The 19,063-nt window shown below is 47.9% G+C and overlaps 1 long non-coding RNA gene across 1 annotated transcript; it reads left to right on the plus strand.

The window, feature by feature from the left end:
• The first annotated feature begins 4,859 nt into the window (after window positions 1-4,859).
• On the plus strand, window positions 4,860-11,232 carry LOC118351223 (uncharacterized). The gene is made up of 2 exons (XR_004806318.2): window positions 4,860-5,058; window positions 10,450-11,232. It is a non-coding gene; the product is annotated as an uncharacterized LOC118351223 (long non-coding RNA).
• The last annotated feature ends 7,831 nt before the right edge of the window (window positions 11,233-19,063 follow it).

Consider the following 19,063-nt stretch of genomic DNA (forward strand, 5'->3'; position numbering starts at 1 on the left):
GTCTGGTTTCCTTCTTCCTTCCACCTCCAGTGGAACTGGCACAGCAGAGCACCAAGATGCAACTTTCATGGAAGGCTGAGTCAGGAGTTCCAAGCAAGATTCCTGATGTATCTTGGCTGCTGGCCCTTCCAGGTGAACCCATCCATGGTTTTTCATCACCCAGCTGAGTGAAAGCAGCCTTTCCTTCTGTGCCAGTGGCTCTCAACCCTGGATGCACATCAGAATCACCACGAAAGCTTTTTTAAATTACAACTTCTTGGGTTCCACCCCCAGAAACTTGGATTTCAGTGGGCTAGGACGAGGACCAAGCACTATTTTTTTTTAGAATCATGGGGAGCTTTTAACACACAGCCACAGTTTTAAACCACCTTTCTAAGGGAAGAGAAACACCCACAATATCATGTAAGGTCATTCACAGAGACTGGGGGTGAATGGATGGGCGTGTGTACAGCTAAAAAGAACTCTGGAAGTCACTCAAAACATTTACTGAATGCCTATGATTTGTCAGGCATTGTTAAGAGTTTGGTATAAACACCATAGCAGTGGTCCCAGCCCTCACTGCACTACTTTAGTGGAAAATTAAATAGCAAGTATGATGAGTGCAACACAGGAAAACGAGATGCCTTGAGAATATCTGTTGGAAGGGCCAAGATAGACATCTGAGGAAGGGAGTGAGATAGGTGGAGAGAGTGCTTTCAGCAGATGGAAGGCTGGGAATAGTTTAGGCTGTCCTTTATCTAGTAAGGGCAGGGAAATAGTGACAGGAGGGCTGCTAATGCCTGGGTGAAGAGTTTGGACTTTATTCTACATGCAGGGTATAGAACAGTATCATTAACATTTTTACACAATCTGACCCTATGGAGATGAGATTGGAAGGGACCAGGTGGAAGGCCCAGAGATCAAGAAGGAGGCTTCAGGGAGGTGGAGGAGGATGCTTTGTGGAAGGGGTTTTCTGACATTTTCCAACGTAAGGCTGGATATTTTTTGCCTTCACTCAGTCCACATCTGTGCTCATAACCATGGTGAGTACAGATAATCAACTGATCTACACTGAGGATATTTTCCAGTATTGATGGTATATGAATCCATTTTAACATTAGCCTAAATAAAACCATTATATTTATGGACCTGCTGCCCTGAGAACAACTTGCAGCCCTCAACCATCTTCATCTTGGATTGTTTATCTATTTCCTTCCAACAACCTGAGGATGGAGTTTACTAGAACGCAGCCTTCTTGAAGATAGCCCCTAATAAATTGGTCTTTATTCACATATAATGTCATCTACATGGAAAAATCTTACTAAATACACACACACACACACACACACACACAAACCCTAACACAAAAACCTACTAAAACTTAAGTGGAGTTCAGCATGGCTGCAGGATCTAAGATTGTTATACAAAACTCAACTATAGTTCCACATACTAGGAATGAATAATTAGAAATTGACATTTAAAATATCACTTATATTAGCATTAAAGAATGCAAAGTATAGGGATAAATCTGACAAAAGATGTGCAAAACCTGTTCACTGAAACTACAAAACCCTGCTGAGAAAAATTAAATTAGACCTACATAAACAGAGAGGTATACCATGTTCATGGATCTGAAGATTCAATGTTAAGTTGGCAGTTGTCTCCAAATCGACCTATAAATTTAACAGTCAAAATCCAGCAAGTTTTTTTGGCAGAAATTAACAATCTGATGCTAAAAATGCTGTGGAAATACAAAGGATCTAGAATATCCAAAACAACTTAGAAAAAGAACAAAGTTAGAGGACCCAAATCTCAAATTCAAACCTTATTACAAATCTACAGTAATCAGAACAGTATGGTATTGGCATCAAGATAGGCAAATAGATCCATGAAACAGACGAAGGAGTCAAAAAATAGACACAAATATAGTCCATTGATTTTTGACAAAATTGCCAAGGCAACTCAGTGAAGAAAGGAGTCGTTTATACATATGGTGCTAAAACAGTTGTGTAGCCATATGCAAATACCCCTTGGGGACAGAAACAAAGTCTTCACTTCTGTTTCCCATTGTCTCCATGTAAGTTTCTAAATAGAATAATTAATCATTTAGAAAAAATTTTTTTCTATACTTGGCCAATTGCTTCAATACTGTCCTCACTTTATCCCAGTTCACCTCCTCTCTCCCTAAAGGAAGAGCAACTTCACTATGTTATTCAGGCTGACTTGCATTCAAGGCCTACTCAGCCCCTCCATATGTAACTTGGGGCCAATTTCTTAATGCCAATTTCTTAATGTCCAGCATCTGCAGCATTGTTTTCCTAGTACCTCTTTTTTTTTTTAAGACTTTATTTATTTATTCATGAGAGATACACAGAGAGAGAGAGAGAGGCAGAGAAATAGGCAGAGGGAGAAGCAGGTGCCATGCAGGGAGCCCGATGCAGGACTTGATCCTAGGACCTGGGACCACTACCTGAGCCAAAGGCAGATACTCAACTGCTGAGCTACCCAGGCATCCCTTCCTAGTATCTCTTGCACAGGGATGTGAAGACTGAGTACTCAGGAGGTGCTCCATAAGTCAAGATTTATTCCCTCTTCTCCTTAAAGATCTGGCAGTTAAGAAACCAACCCTTGATTTCCTGTCCCCTGCTTTTAGCTCAGAATCACTTGTACACATAGAGTCAAGGGAAACTGCAAGGTGAAGACACCTCCTTACCTGCAGATATAACTCCTGCAGTCTGCCCCTCATCACCATGAGGGAGAGAAAGCAGGGAAAAGAAGAGAATGTTAATATCTTCTTTCCACCAAAGTATTGGAGAGAAAAGGGAGACACCTCCTACCAAGGTAGGCCTGATGCCTGGCTCATTATTAAAGAGATGATCCTTGGTCAGAAGCCTGTTTGAAGTGATGCTTGAATTTTGTGTAGACTAGGGAGAGATTCCAGGTGGGAGTGACAGCAAGTACAAAGGCCCTGTGGCAAAAATTGACTTGATTTTTCTGAGGGATGTATCAGAAAAACATGGCTGGAGTAGAGGGAAAGAGAAGTAGCTGAGGTCAGATACCACAGAGCAGAGTTTAGAATCACTATTGCCCATTGTGAGAAGCCCACTGGGGGAAGGAGGTTGACTTATCAGACATCCTACCCCCTGGAAATCCACTGGGTCAGCCCACCCAAAGCTGTCTAACCCCGTGGCAAATTGCAGTCAGTATCAATTTACCTGAGGCACTGCCACATCCTATAGGGGCAGCTGGACCATCAAGTGAGGGTTAAATTAAGTAGAGTTCTACTTGTATGTCTGTACTTCAGTTCCTAAAAAGTGTGGTTATGGCTTAAGAGAAAGGGCTGGGAGACTAGACTCCTGAATCTGTAGCTCAGCCCTGCCTCTTACTAGCTGTGTGACCTTGGGCAATTTACATTTCCTCTCTGTGCTTCACCTTCCTCTATGAAATGGATTCCTACTTTACAGGGTTGTGGTGAGACTTAAACACCTCTCTCCGAGTAACATGCTTAGAACCATACCAGGTACATAGTAGGTGCTCAAAACATTAACCATTGCGGTAGACAGAATAAAGATGTCCACGTCCTAATCTCAGGAACCTATGAATGTGCTGGTCCCATGGTAAAAGGGGTATTTAAGTAAGGTTGCAGGTGGAATGAAGGCTGCTAATCAGCTGACTGGTGTGGGAGGCCCTGGGTTATCCAGGTGAGCCCAATCTAATCACAAGGGTTCTTACCACAAAACCGGGAAGCAGAAGAGTGAGTGCCAGAGTCAGAGAGAAATTCGAAGGTGAAATGTTGCTGGCTTTGAAGATGGAGGAAGGTCTACTAACCAAGAAATGCAAGGGGCCCTAGAAACTGGGGAAGACCTGGAAATCATTCTCCCTGAAGCCTTCAGAAGGGATACAGCCCTGCCAACATCTTGATTTTAGCCCAGAGTCACCTATTCTAGACTTCTAACGAGGTAAGATAATAAGTTTAAGTATAAAACTAATACAGCTGTTATTGTAAATATGATGAGGATACAGACTCCTGCAGGATGGCAATGAACGGGAGAAGGTCCTAGCCAGGCTAAGGCCGCTGTCTGGCCCTGGAGCCCATAGAGTCCTAGGCTCAGAGTCTACTCTGGGTGTCACCAGGCAGAGGAATCTGTCAGATGGGAGGCGGGAGGCACCACTGCACCAGACCGAATAAATTTGAAGCTGTAAAGCCCTTATTTCTACGATTTTGAAAATCAGTGATTAATGTAGGAGTTATTTGTCAATATAGTCTATGAAGCAGAATTATTTACCAAAATACTCCCTTCTCTTCTGTCTGCATGGAAGGTTCCACTTTGAAATGCAATCCATTTGGAATACTTGCTTTGCCATTTCCAATTAGAAAAACATGAATTCTCTTTTGTCTGGTACTGGCTACGATTTACACAGCTCACAAGTGGGCTACAGGTTGCCTTCATTTCTTCAAATTCTCAACAGTTTTTGCAAAGTGTGGGTTTTTATAGAGCTGGGTTTGTTTTTTTTGTTTTGTTTTGTTTTGTTTCTGTAAAAACTCCATTTAGCAGTGATGGATATTACACAAGATGGTGGAGTTTGGGATCTCATTTCAGATCCCATCACAGAGGCAAATAATTATTTGCATTTTTGTTTCCTTCCAGTCATTGTCCTTCTTACTTACCAGAATATACTCAGTGAATATAATTTTCCCCATGAAGTGGGTGTTTTTAATATTATTTACAAATAAGGAAGCTGAGGTCAGAAGGCTTAGGAATATACCGACTATGGAACCAGAAAAAGCAGAAAGAATGCCCACTATTCCCACTGTGGGAATCAACAGTGTGCTGGTAAGTAAGAGCTGGCTTTCCAAAGGGGTGGAGGGAAAGCCCTGAGTTGCAGCATTTGCCATCTCCCATGCTATAAATGTTCTCCTGTGGCTGATTCATGGGCAAGCTACTCAGGCTGGTGGAGTCTCAGCTTCCTTTTCTGCAAAATGAACAGAACTCCAAACCAGGGCAGTGCCGAGTTCAGAGGACCTCCTGAAACCCCAGTGTCCTTCATCCCAGAAAAGAGAACCAGCTCCAGAAAGAGGTATCTGGTACAGTATTATTTCAAACTGAATCATGAATCCTGATTGGGTTGTGAAGTGGATTTACTTGTGGATTGCAACCAGAATCTTTAAACAGGGAAAACTAGAATAGAATAGGAAAAAAAAAAAAAAATCAGTGTGCAGCAGACATGGCAAGATTGTTATTCTCTGAAACCTTTCATTCTGATGTAGATATGGATGTGTATACTGGGTCATTTAAAAAAAAAAAAAGAAAAGACCTTTTTCTTGCCACCAGTCACAGTCTAAGCAGTTTGAGAGCCACTGACTTGGAGAACCTGGCTTGCTAGAAAGCAGTGCTTTTATCTCCTAGAGCTGTGGGGTGTGAGAGAGGCTGCTAGAACTAGCTTTCCCTCTTCCCTGCACACGGAGTGGGGTGGAGGAGTAGGGATGAGCCCGGGAAGGTCTCAAGGCCCTTGACCGCCTCCAGGGCCAGGGGCAGGCTCCAGGAGCCCCAGTTGCCTGCTTGTGAGCACTGGCGGAAGGAGGGAACCTCACAAGAGGGAGGAGGAGGAAGCCGTACAGGAAACCGTCCCTGTGAGCTCAAGGCTGCTGGAACCCACCGCAGCAGCAGCAGCAGCAGCAGCTCAACTACCAACAATAGCACCATCAGATAAAAATAACTCGTGGGGTCTGCAGCCTTGCTGTGCAGGGCAGGGGCATGCTGTCTAGAGGGCGGAGATGTCACCGGCTACGGCTGGGGTCGTGCTGCTCGGCGTCCTGCTCTGCCTTGATTTTCTGATTGCTAATTAGAAGGCAGTTTTCCAGCTGGCGGTCACTTGGGCTGGTGCCAGGAACAGGGCTCCTTGCCCCAAGGGTCTCTGTCCCCTGCACTCTTGCATGGGGTGATATTAAAAAAAAAAAAAAATCACTCCTGCTAATCAATCCTGCTTGAGGTCTGTCTGGCTGTACCACCTCTCTCAGGTGGACTCTCACTTTACAAGAGAAGGGCTTACCTGGAGCTTGTCTTCCACAGGGGGATGTTCAGGGAATCCTAAGGGCAGAGGCTTTCCCAGCAGCCCTCAAAGCCTCTCCGTGGGCCAGGGGGTGGGCTGACCCAGGGCTGATCCCCAAAGGCCACGCTCCGGGCTGCAGAGACAGGCTCCCCGGGTCCCCCCCAGGCCACACTGCCAGCCGGCTGCCCTCCCACACACGGGAATGGAGGGAGGAGGCCAGGGTCACGCCAAATGTTATTTTTACTATCACAAAGCCTATTGAGAACCCATAGCCAGCTCTGAAATACAGAGGCCAGGCTCTCCTGCTTGCTTTGGCCTCACGGCTTAGGAGGCTCCCCTGCCCATCCCAGAAGCACCCACGTCCCTCACGGACTAAGGCCTTCACAGGCACCAGCTCTACGGTTTGTTCCTGACTTTCCTTCACTTCCGTAGTACTTTTTAACCTGAAGTATATAGGTAGAATTCAGGGGTGTGGGTGAACTCGGATTCACCCTATATCTTAGGTGTGAAAATTAGCCCTATGTCTTCATTAACTACAAAGAGGAACTTCGCATTCCCTGCTAGAGGGTGCAAGGGCCTGTGCAGGGATCCCAGGGGGGCCCACTCAGCCATGGTTGCTGCAGGCCTCGCAGTCGACCACTTGTCCTCGTGGCTACTCAACATCCCACCTGCTGCTGGATTTCGGTAGGTCAAGCGTTAATGAAAGAGGGCGTCCATGACTGGATCACGAATGCTTTCCAAGAAAACCTTTTGATAGCACTCTCTGCATGATGCATGTTCTTTCGGACTCTCCACGTCTTATTTACATGCAGAAAGCCGCCTTCTGATATGAGCATTAAAACTTCAAGCTGGGGCAGCCCAGGTGGCTCAGCGGTTTAGCGCTGCCTGCAGCCCGGGGTGTGACCCTGGAGTCCCAGGATCGAGTCCCACATCGGGCTCCCTGCATGGAGCCTGCTTCTCCCTCTGCCTGTGTCTCTGCCTCTCTATCTCCCATGAATAAATAAATAAAATCTTTTAAAAAATAAAACAAAACTTCAAGCTGAAGGATCTGTGGCACAAAAGGATCAGGAACCCCCAGAGACACTGATGCAGCCCCCACCCCCCAGCAGAGCTAGAAGAGTGTGCAAAGGCAAGGAAGCCTCACCCATACCCCCGAGGGCTCAGGGCCAAGAAAAGTACCAATAAGCAACTAAAAATTGCAAGCTAACCTGATGGGCGCTGCGAAGGTGGAGGCTGTTTAGCCCGAAGGCGGTTGGCGAAACGCGAGGACCTCGAAGGAGGTGGCCGCTACCTTCTCTCAGGCTCTCAGGGGATTCTCAGCTACTTCTGGCCTAAGAGGAGCGCACCCACCTACTTAACCTATCATGGGCTCCTCCTCGGGGGCTCTGGGTGCAGGTGGCTTCTTCCGAGGCCTGCTCCATTCCCCCAGCCAGCCCAGTGTCAGGCCTGGGAGCAGGCTGCTGCTGAGCTGTCCCCACTGCCTTGGCCCGGGATATTTCCCAGAATACTGAACTTTTGGTGGCAAAACTGGGAGTCCTGGGCAAACCGGTCACCCTACTTGGAAGCCAAACTCTACCCTTTTCTCCTAGGACTACTTCAACTGCCTGGAACTTGGGTCCGCTTCTCACAAGCACCTTCTCTGTTTGTCCACCTCGATCTGTGCCTGTCTGTCTGGGTCTCTGGCTCTCCTTCTCTCCCCCTCGACCCCATTTCTGCCTCAGCTCCCAAGCTCGCTGAGGTCCCCAGCTCCTGAGGGTCAAGTGACTTGAACTTTTCAGTCTCCTGGGGCCTGCTGCGAGCACCACTGGCTCTTTGTGTTTAATTGGGGTATAATTTACATAAAGGGCTCAATTCCCAGGTGAATAGCTCAGTGAAGGTTTATACACCCATAAAACCACCGCCCAGGTCTAGATCTTGAGTGCTATCACACCCCAGAAGGCTTCTGAGTGCCCCTTCACTGTCACTCCAATGGGTCCACTATTCTGACCCCTGCTACCTTCATGTCAAGGGAGTCGCGCACTCTGTACCCTTTAGGGGCACACCTGTCCTGAAGCTGCTGATGGTGTCAGTGCTGGGAGAGGCCCCCTTCAGCAGGACCCCAAAGCCAGGGTGAGGGGATGGGGGGGTAGGACTGAGCATGCAGGGGAAACACTAGGTCTTATGACCTGAGGGAATAAGTAGCCTCATTTTCCAGTAAGGACACCAGGAATTCGAGAGAGATGGTTCACTTAGTCCTTCATTAGGAACATAGACTTTAGAAAAGAGGCAGAATTGGGGTAAGAACCCAGAATCCCAGGGCAACTTCCTTCCTCTAAGCCACACGGCTGCCTTCAGAGGGGGAAAGCCAGGACCAACCCCTGCTGGTTAGACGGTTGTTCCCTGGGAAAGAGTGAGTGTGCATCCTCTGTTTCTGCTTCTCCCCCTGCCCAGATGCCCCTCACACCTGAACACCTCAGTCCTTGCTGCACATTAGAATCACCAGGGGAGCTTAAAAAACAAAAAAACAAAAAAACAAAACCAAAACACCTCTCAATGCCCAGGGCTCACACCCCACCCCACACCCCCACTAATGAAATCAGCGTGGCTGGGAATGAGACCCAGGTGCCAGTATTTTTAGAAAACCCTCAGGCAATTCTAATATTCTCAGCCAAGTTTGTGAGGAAGAAGCTCTTCTCAGACTTTTACCATGTGTATGAATTTTGAGGGGGCTCTTGTTAAAATGCAGATTCTGATTCAGGAGGCCTGGGGTGGCCTGAGATTCTGCATTTCTAACAAGCTGCTGAGTGAGGCCAATGTTACCAGTCCAGGGAAACGGCCTGGAGGAGCAAAATATAGAGGACCATTCTGCATCCCAATTTTTCTTCATAGAAATCTATTTCTTAGTGATTCATTTTCTAGTTTGTCTTTTAAACAAAAGCGCCCCCTCCTCCCCGCCAAAGTAAATATGTTTACCCACCTTTACCAGGGAAAGGGTGCAATGATTCCTCATGTGCCAAACATCGTCCTCAACAACTTTGAGGATAAAGAGGTGAAAAATATGAAACTATGGAGTAGAGACATATCAGAAATGGAATATCTAGTCTGCATCTAGTTGGGGCTTCGGAAGCACACAGGGAAAAAAATGAGAGGGGTACAATGTTCAAAGAAGTGGATGAGAATTTGTCATAAATGATTACGGCCTCCCATGGATTTGAGAAGGCCACTGAATTCCTCCCTCTCAAAAGAAGGAGATACACACCCAGACACAACAAATTAAAATATAGAACAACTGAGACAAAGAGGAAATCCTAAAAGCAGCCGGAAAGAAAAAGAGCATTAACTTCCAGGGATTTAATGCTAAAGTGACTCCTGAACTCCCTCCCCACACCCAAAACAAAGCCAACTCTGAGGAGTGATAGCCCACATTTTAATGAGAAAGTAGCTCTCAGTCCCATAAGATTTTTCTTTAAAGATTTTACTTATTCATGAGAGACACAGAGAGGCAGAGACACAGGCAGAGGGAGAAGCAGGCTCCCTGTAGGGAGCCTGATGTGGAACTCAATCCCAGGACCCCAGGATCATGTCCTGAGCCACCCAGGCGCCCCTCAAGTCCCATAGTATTAGTGGCAGTTTTAAATCCAAGGCACCAAGGCTCTTTTGGGTGAAGTATCTATCCCTCTCTCCCCACCCCTTTTTAAAATTGTGACTTCTAAGCTTTGAATCTAAATGAAATTGACCTTGGGGTGCAAACCTCACTCAGTCTCCAGTACAAACTGAACCAGAAAAAAGTCCATGTTAAAAATCTCACCTCCCGTCTCTTGCTCACATGCAGAGCTCTGATTCCTTGCCCTGCACAGTCAGACCTTCACCAGAACTTTCTTCCCAAACACCCCTTCCATCATTCAGCACTGTTACTGCCCTACCCCACCCCAGCCTGGCCCCACCATCACACCCGGGGAATATGGTAGGGCTTCTCACCAAAATGAGAACGGCTTTTTTTTTTTTTAGTCATGAGGGAGAAGAGAGAGAGGCAGAGACACAGGCAGAGAGAGAAGCAGGCTCTATGCAGTGAGCCTGACATGGGACTCGATCCTGGGTCTCCAGGATCAGGCCCTGGGCTGAAGGCAGCGCTAAACCGCTGAGCCACCCAGGCTGCCCAATGAGAATGGCTTTAAACAGCCCACAAAAGAACCACCCAGTCTTGCTATGTGTTTCTGTCCTTCCCCCAATACCACCAGCTAGGCTTAGGCTCTGGGATCCTGCCGCCTAAGAGAGTTTCCCCCCAGAAGTGAGGGCAATGCCATAGTGCAATGCCAATCTGAGGGTCTGTCCTCCTGTCCCCTTACCTGGAGGAAGGCAGATTTTTCCATCAGGCAGCAGTGACACCCAGCAGGCCCCTCCCCCTCCCAGCTCCTCTTGACCATTGTCATTTCCCGGCAGGAACTGGTTGACCAGTAAAGTGAATTTGCTTTGGAAGCTTGTGTCTCTACAGCTGGTGAGGTGGAAACCAGGAGCCGCTACATGTGAAATCCATGGGAAGCTCTACTCCATTGCTACAGCTGGGCATACAGGGCCACCAGGAGGATTGAGCAGTGACCCTTCCTGAAGCATCGTATCTCTCCTACCAAATGTGTGCAGCCCAATACACCTGTAAAGATTGGGTATGCATAGCACCTGGCATTCCATATGCATTCAGGTTCAAGCAGCTCTTACTGTTGTGAGGATTCCATGAAATGATATACGTGGAAGGAAGGGGACAGTTGGCTCGGCTCTGGGCCCATAGACGGAGCTCACCAAATGTTATGTTTCTTACCCGTTCTGGATGACCATTTCTCTGATGCACAATGAGCCATTTCCCTGCTCTTTCTTCATACCAGGTGGCAGAGGAGTGGAGGATGGGACGGGTGGTGGTTAGGCCTGAGCTCACAAGCTTCCAACCTCTCCATGGGACCACCCTTCCCAGACAACCCCCTATGACTATTTGTCCCTGCATCTTTGCTACAATTCCTGGGACGGAGAAGCCTCTGACCTTAGCCTTGGGTTGGTTATCTTAGCTGTTGGGGGCGGGAGAGAGAAAAATGGTGGCATGTGGAGTTGTTCACGATGACTCTAGCTTGCAGGCTGCCACGGATAATCACCGTTTATCAGCTCATTGGAAAAAATGACTACAGTTGCATTTCACACATCAACAAAAAGGAAAAATAAAAACCCCATTGGAATGTCTGAGTCACTCTTCAGAGCCTTGAAATTACCCATTCGTTATGACCCTTTTCCTTACTGGCTCCCGTGTGGGGAAGCATAGGGCCCTGCAAGCTGCCATCTGCCTGATGCTTGCCAGCCTGGCCTGAAGTCCCTGCAGATCGCCTACAACTCTATTTGGGGCTTAAAATAGACTGGGATCAGTAGGGCTTGGGGTGGGGGCGGGGCGTCATTCTTTTATGAGCTTGGTTCTCTGGGCTCAGTGGTGACTTGGGTGTGCCATTTACACGCACAGAAGCTGGGAGGAAGAGGAGGGATCACAGTCAACAAGTCGATGTGCTGTCACTTGGTGCGAGCATCAGTGCACAGATGTAAAGCTTGCTTGCTTAAAAACCAATTGCTTCACTTAAGAAGGAGGATCGAGCAGTGACCCTTCCTGAAGCATCATATCTCTCCTGCCAAATGTGTGCAGCTCAATACACAATTCGAAGCATTCTGTACACGTACTGGGAACTGGGTATAGGTCAAATACTGGTCCCTAAATTCACAGGAACAATGGTTTTAAGAGCATTTGGCCGGGGGGTAGGGGTGGGGTGGGGTTAGTTATGCACTGCTTTGAGAATCCAATGGGACCTGTAAACTTTTCCCCTACAAATACCAGCATATTGCTTGCCATTTCCAGGGAATTCACAGGCTCCCCTAAGAGACATGGGTCCCTAGAAACATGCTTGTTATCCAGGGAAACCATGTGGCAAGTTTGTCAAGTGTCCTTCTGTCCTGGGACTCCCTCATCCCACCCCTGTTGTATGTTTTGTAAGATTCATCTTGGCAAATAGGGTTTGCTCATGGAAGGAGAAGGAGCTCCCACACTGAGGCCCGTGGGCCCCCATTCCAGGCCGTTGTGCCCCCACAGCTCTCCTTTCATACCAAAACTTTCTTTCCAAACCAGGCAACCGGATCGGGCCGAGCTCAGCACAAAGTGCCCACTGTCAGGGCCTGGTGGGTAACCCGACCTCTCACAGGTCATTCCTCGTGCCACCAACATTAAGAACATCTAAGTTCTCTCAGCCAAGCCCATAGCCCTGGTCCCCCAAAGGAAATGCTATTAGAAGGCAGGGAATGGCAGGTTTCCAGGGTGAAAGTGCACGCTCCGTGATACTCAAGGCTTTGAGAATCTTGGCTACCATCCATGCAATCTGCGGCTACCGTGGGTGGTGAGCAACAGGTCTGGGCTGGAGAGGGCTGTGTTTACAAAGCACTTTCATGCCTGCCTGCCTGCCTGTCTGTGAACTTCGGAATGCTCATCTACCGCAGCCATTGCAGTAATTGTCAGCAATGGTAATAAAACGATGTCTTACTTCTGTAGGACATTTTGCCCCATGTAAAGTGCTTATGTATATATTCTCTTATTGTGGTAGAGTCATAAAATGGGCCATTTTAACCATTTTTAAGTGTCTCGCTCAATGGCACTAATACATTCACAGTATTGTGCAACCATCACTGCCATACATTTCCGGAACTTTCTCACCATCCCACGCAAAAGCTCTGAATGACCTTCCGTCTCTACAGACTTGCCTATTCCAGGTACCTCGTATAAGGGGAGTCCTTCAATATTTGTCCTTTTTGTGTCTGGTTTATTTCACTGAGCCGGATGTTTCCAGATTCATCCCTCTGGCCCGTGTCAGCATTTCCCTCCACTTTATGGCTGAATAATATTCCATGGTGCCGCATTTTGTGTGTCCATCTGCCTCCAGATGTTGACCTGGTTTCCGCTGACGGTGCTGTGAATGTGAGCAAATAAGTATCAGTGTGAGCTGCTGCTTGCACTCCTTTGGGGTATTACCTGGGAGTGGAATTGTGGGCCACATGGTGATTTTATTGATTTTTCCTATTTATGTTGCAATAAACAACTCTTACTTGATTCTACCTATTTGAGACATGAGGCTACTGAAGCTCAGAGAAGGGGAGGAAATAAAATCACTCGAAAGAGGTTTTAACTTCAGGACTGTAAATACTCCCGTTGCCTGGGGCTGGGACTGGGGGAGGCAAGTGAGGCATCTGAGGTGCAGAATTCAGCAGGACTCGGTCTCAGGCACGCATAACCCCTCATCATGAGCAGCTTTGCCACTCAGCACTGTGCCTAGGGCCCAGGGCAGTTTTAGGGGCCATTAAAATGTTTTATTTTAAAATCAGAAGAAAAATGTGAGTAAAATCTAGTGTGGATCATAGTGGTCTTTTGGTAAACTCAGTTTGAAAATATAATTTTAATATATATATTTTAAGAACAAAGGCAAAAAAAGTGCCTAGGGCCCTGAAAGCCCTCACGGTTCCCATCCTGAGAGCTACTCTCCTATTCAGAGCACAGGATTTAAGGAGACTCTCATCTCTAGAATCCTGCAAGGACCAACCCTCCACTGTCACTGATCCCAGAGTGTATGCCTCCCGAAATTTTGTGCCCAAAGCACCTGGCTTCCCTCACCAGAAGCCTTGCCCTCCCCCTGGGTCTTGACCAAGCTGGCACTCTGGACAACAATGTCTCTGGCCAAGTTTTCCTCACTTGGTAGCACACCTGTGTTACTTAGGGTAGGATCGAAGCCAAGGGAAGCCAGGCTTAGTCATTTAAAGGCTAGATGTGTGCCCATTGGCCATCACCAGGAGGGATCGTGGTGAACCCTACACCATGACCACCTTCACTAACAGCATTTACAATACTCCCTCCATTTCATCGAGTTTGTCACATCTGTAGTTGTTTTACCTAGAAAGCTGCTGTTCGTGCTCAATCCCAAACCGTTAGCTCATTCTGCCAAATCATAAGCACTAGACAAGGAAAGCTTTCCTTCGTAAAGTTCTACTCTGGGTTCACAGTCTTGGTTTTTCATCCATTCAAGGGAGCCCATCACCCCCCGTTCACGAGACCATCATTTCACGTTCACTGGTGTGGGCAGAGGGCATTTGGGAAGACAGGATATATTTCGCTGATTAATGAGTACATTTGGCAAGTCTTCATGGAGCACCCATTCTATGCTTCAGCCCTGGGGACACAAAAGTGGACAAGACAGTAAAAACTCCCTGCCTCAGTGGCGCTCACATTGTAGGAGGAGGATAGAGACCGCAAAAAGTAAATGACAAACCTCTAATGAGCCCAGTGGTGATGTATAATGGAGGGAAATAAAGCCGGGGTAAGGAATGTGGGAAGGGGCTGGGAATGCATTGTAGATTAGGTGGTCCGGAGAGATCTCAGGGACCAGTTCCGTTTCAGCAAAGACCCCGGCCGCATGAAGGACCAAGCCATATGGATACCTGGGAAGTGTGGTCCAGGGAGCAAAAACTGCAAGTGTGAAGCCCTGAGGCTGGAGCATGCCTGGTTGAGGACAGTCACTGTCGCGGCCCCACGAGTTGTTTCCTTGGTACAGCATCAAACTGGAGTCCCTGCTAAGGACCCCCAGCTCATAAGGACCCCCTTTTCTAAAAGTCACGGGGCTGGCCATATCAGATCCTTTGTTCCAGGAGGTTCTGTTAGTGGTCTGGTCTGTTCTCAGGGGGAGCTGTGGCATGGCCTCAAGAGCCACGGGGTGGGCCCACTGGCACCCTCCTATACACACAAACACAGAGGCAGAGAAAACAGTTGGTGAAGAGATGGTAAAGCAGATGTGTAGGTGGGAGGAAAGGGGTAAGGCTCTGAGACAGGGGTCCCCACAGGCAGAGTGAAAGACCAGACAGAGGGACATAAGGGTAGAAAACGGGAGGCTAGGGACTGAGAGAGAGGAATAGAGACTGCCTTTCGGGGTTCTAACAGCTGTGGGGTTCTGATTCCCATACATCCTGGAGAGCACGCCCCTCCGGTTTCTACCCTTGGAATCCACCTGTTTCTCTGTAATTACTACCATCTCTTCCTCATTTCTCCTAAGTGAACCCCAGAGCCCAAACTCTGGAACCCTTCATGCTACTCTTTCACCCTGCCTTTGGCCATCAGCATCCCTACAGGGGTGGGACCTTCTGTGTGGGCTCCCCAAGGACTTTAGGCAGCACGGTGAGGCAGAGGGCTCTGGGCCTGGACTCGGCAGCCCAGCTTTGCCCTCCAGATCGGCCACGTCCTAGCTGCATCACCTTGAACAAATCATCCAAAGGCCCCAAGGCTCGTTCTCTCTCCACTCTTCGTGCGGAGACTACCCTCCCTGCCCTGCCTGCCACTCCACACTGTTGTGAAATGACAGTGGAGGCCACGTGCAAGTGTCCTGCTGGTTGGAAATGCCATGGAAGCACGTGTAGTTATGACCCTGCCTCAGGAGGCAAGGCTCCCTTAGCTGCGGGCTGTGACTTAGTGGCTTTCCTGGCCCGGTGCCTTGTCAGTCAGCTTGGTGGCTGAGCCTCCACCTCGGTCAGCCCAGCCGGGGTTCCACCCAGCAGCTCTCCTTCCTGTCTCCTCCTTCTCTTACCCTGTACGTTGTTCTCTTGAGTTGGCTACTCTGAATCAGCCCACCCTCCGCTGGCTTCTCAAAAATCTGCATTTTTCCTAAAACTCCCTTGCTCTATGAAAGTCCCCACCCTCCCTGAACGACTTGGCTCACCTACAGCCCCACCTACCCACTTGGAGGCTACCTCACCCCTGTGCACGTTCATGTCACCAAGATGTAAACAGCTAGCATCTCATGCTGGGAAGATTCCCCACTGTCCTGCCTCCCAATGTTTAAAGAACTCCTTGACTCCTCATCAGGGGCAACCCTTGGGCCACAATCAGTTGGGCTGGCTGAGAACCACATAATATCACTCAGCTGCTCCCTGGAATCCATCTTTTACTTCCCATAACCACTCTCCGCCTTCCGTTGAAGTCCCCATCCTCTCAGATGATTGCCACTGGCTCCTGGCTCTTCTTCCTGAACCTCTTCTATCATCCCCCCATCCTCAGAGAAGACCTTTGAAAAACTGGTCTAAACCCTTTCTGCCTCAGAACTGCCCATGACTCCAAATAGTCTGTGGGATGAAACTCTAGTTTCTTAGTCTGGCACCCACAGCCCTAAGTGACTTGACCAAAGCCCTTCCCCCAGCCTCATCCCCTGTTTGGCATGCTCCGCGCAATGTGGCAGGCGGCCTCTGAGATGGCCCCAGTCAGCCCAGTTCCTGACTTGTGTGTAATCCCCTCCTCTTGAGAGTTGCCAGCTGGGATGATTGGCTTCTACCATCAAAGTAAGGCAGAAACAATGGGGTATCAGTTCTGAGATTAAGTCACAAGAGACAATGGCTTCTATCCTGCACATCTTCCCTCTCTCTCGCCCTGAGGGAGGCCAGCTGCCATGTAGTGAGCTGCTCTCCAGAGAAACCCACAGGTTAAGAACAAAGGGAGGCTGCAGGCCCAGTGCCAGGGAGAAGCTAAGGTCCTCAGCTCAAGAGCCTGTGAAAAACGAGAATCCCCCCAGTCACTACACAAAAGAGCTTGAAAGTGGATCTTTCCCTAGTGGAGCTTTCAGAAGAGACCCCAGCCCCAGGCTGCACGCGGGCTGCAGCCGTGTGAGATGCTTCAAAGCAGAGTCGCCCAGCTGAGCTGTACTCAAATTCCTAACCCAAAACCGAGGTAGTAAAGGTTGGTTGTTCTAAAATTTGAGATAACTTGTTAAACAGTAATAAAGAATAGAATACCCTCTCACTAGGTCTCAGAAAAGCACTCTAGAACTTAATACTACCATAAATTCTTGACCAGCATTTTCCACAGAACTATCCTACAACCCCACATTCTGTTTCTCTGGCCACCTCAACCTTCATGTCTCCCCAATAAATACTGCTGATTATCCCAACTCTCTTCAGCATTCTAGGCCTCTTACCACCTACCCTTGAAGACTCCTTCCCAATAAACACACCCCTTGCTCCCAGTAGACAGCCTCGTAGAGACTTCAAGAGTTATCGGATGGGATATCTCTGCTGTTTCCACCCTAAAGGGACAAAGCTATTTACTTCAGCACCCAACCATTCATTTCTCAATCTTCTTACGATACAGGGTGACTCCCTATCACTGACCCCAATCACTCTCCTATATTTGCAATTCTCCCATCTTTCTCCTGTATCTGCAACCCCTCCTTCTCCTCCCCAATAACATTTCAGGTCACTCCGTTCTATCCCATCTTAGCAAATATCCCTTTGATCCCACAAACCCCTCCAGCAACCACCATCCTCTCCCTCTTCCTTATACAACTAAACTCTTATGGTGACCTCTCAGTTTCCTTCCTTCCCATTCTCTCCAGTCTGGTTTTTGCCCTAATTGCTCCACCAAAACGTCTCTTTCCAAAGTCACTCGTGACCCTGAGGTTGATAAATCCAATCAACATTTTCCAGATCTCATTGTCTTTGGTCTTCAGGAACATTGGACTTCTCTGGACTTCAAGACTCTCTCCAGCCTCTTATTGATAGATTCTGTTGCCACTCCTCAACCTCCAGCTGAGGACTACCTCAGCCTTGGTCACAGTCCCTCTTGTCTCCTCCCATCATACACATTTTCCTTTTGCTAGGCAATCCCAACCACATCTCAAATACTACCTCTACGTCCCTAACACTCAAATTTGCAGCCCTGCCCAGACTTCTCTGAGCTCCAGGTCTATGTATCCAACTGCCTGCCGTCCACTCAGGTAGCTTCCATCCAACACATCCAAACTCCAATTTGTTATGACCCCACAGTTGGCTCTTCTCCAACTTGTTTTAGTTCTCAGAGAATTGCCCAAACCAATAATCTGGTAGGTTGTACTTCTTGGTTACTGCTCTCTATTCAGCCTCCTAAAAGCACCCATCGTTTGCTTTCCATCACCGCTGGGCCAAGCCACCATCTTCAGTCACCTGCAGTGGAGTGAGAGCTTCCTTTTCCTCCTCTTCTTCAAAGGGATATCCTCATACTGCAGGCTTCTCACCCTAGATATGCCTGCAGGACTTTAACGATCCACTAATGCCAGAAGCCTGGATGGCTCAGTCAGTCAAGCATCTGCTTTCCGCACTTCTGCCTTCTGCTCTGGTCCTGGGATTGAGTCCTGCATGGGGCTCCATCCTCAGTGAAGAGTCTGCTCCTCTCTCTCCCTCTGCCCCTCCCCCAACTCGTGCATGCTCTCACTCATGCTCTCTCTTGCAAAAATAAATAAATGAAAAATCTTTTAAAAAAAATAAAAATTCACTAATGCTAAAAACTCATCCCAGACTAGTTAAATACAAATCTTTGGTAGTAGGCCCCACACCATCCTTATTAAAAATGTCCCAGGTAACTCTAATCTACAGTTATGATTGAGACTCACTGGTTTAACTGGTTTAACCACATCCATTACTGGTCCACTCCATTTTCCATGGGGTGGTCAGGGACAGAAAAATCTCATTATGCCACCCTGCCTCCCCCTTGCTTTTAGGATGAAGAACAAAGCCTTCTGGTCCTGTGTTCTCTCACTCTGCCTGCATCCCATAGGCCAGGATGCTTTACTGTCCAGTGTCCTCTTCGGCACTACTCTCAGATATTCTGGAGACGATGCTTTTTCTACTCCAGAACTGTCATGCTTGCCGTACTCTTTTCCTGGATTGTTTTGCCTGACAGCTCAACTGTGTCTTCCACAAGGAACCCTTTCCTGATTCCCAGATGGATGGGGCTCCTCTCACTCCAATTATCCCCCTATAACTCCTCTTCTCCTTCACACTCCAATTATCCTCCTATAGCTCCTCTTCTCCCTCATATATTTCTGTGTGTGAATTTTGCTTGTTTAGTTTCTGTTTTTCTACTAGAAAGAGAGAAGGATCCTTTCTGACTTATTGTTTTTTAGACTCTTGACACTGAACCCAATGACCTGGAACCCAGTAAGTTTCAGGTAAAAAATTCACAAAAGGATAATAAATACGT

Source organism: Canis lupus, chromosome 17 (assembly GCF_003254725.2).
Source record: "Canis lupus dingo isolate Sandy chromosome 17, ASM325472v2, whole genome shotgun sequence".
Lineage (NCBI taxonomy): Eukaryota > Metazoa > Chordata > Mammalia > Carnivora > Canidae > Canis > Canis lupus.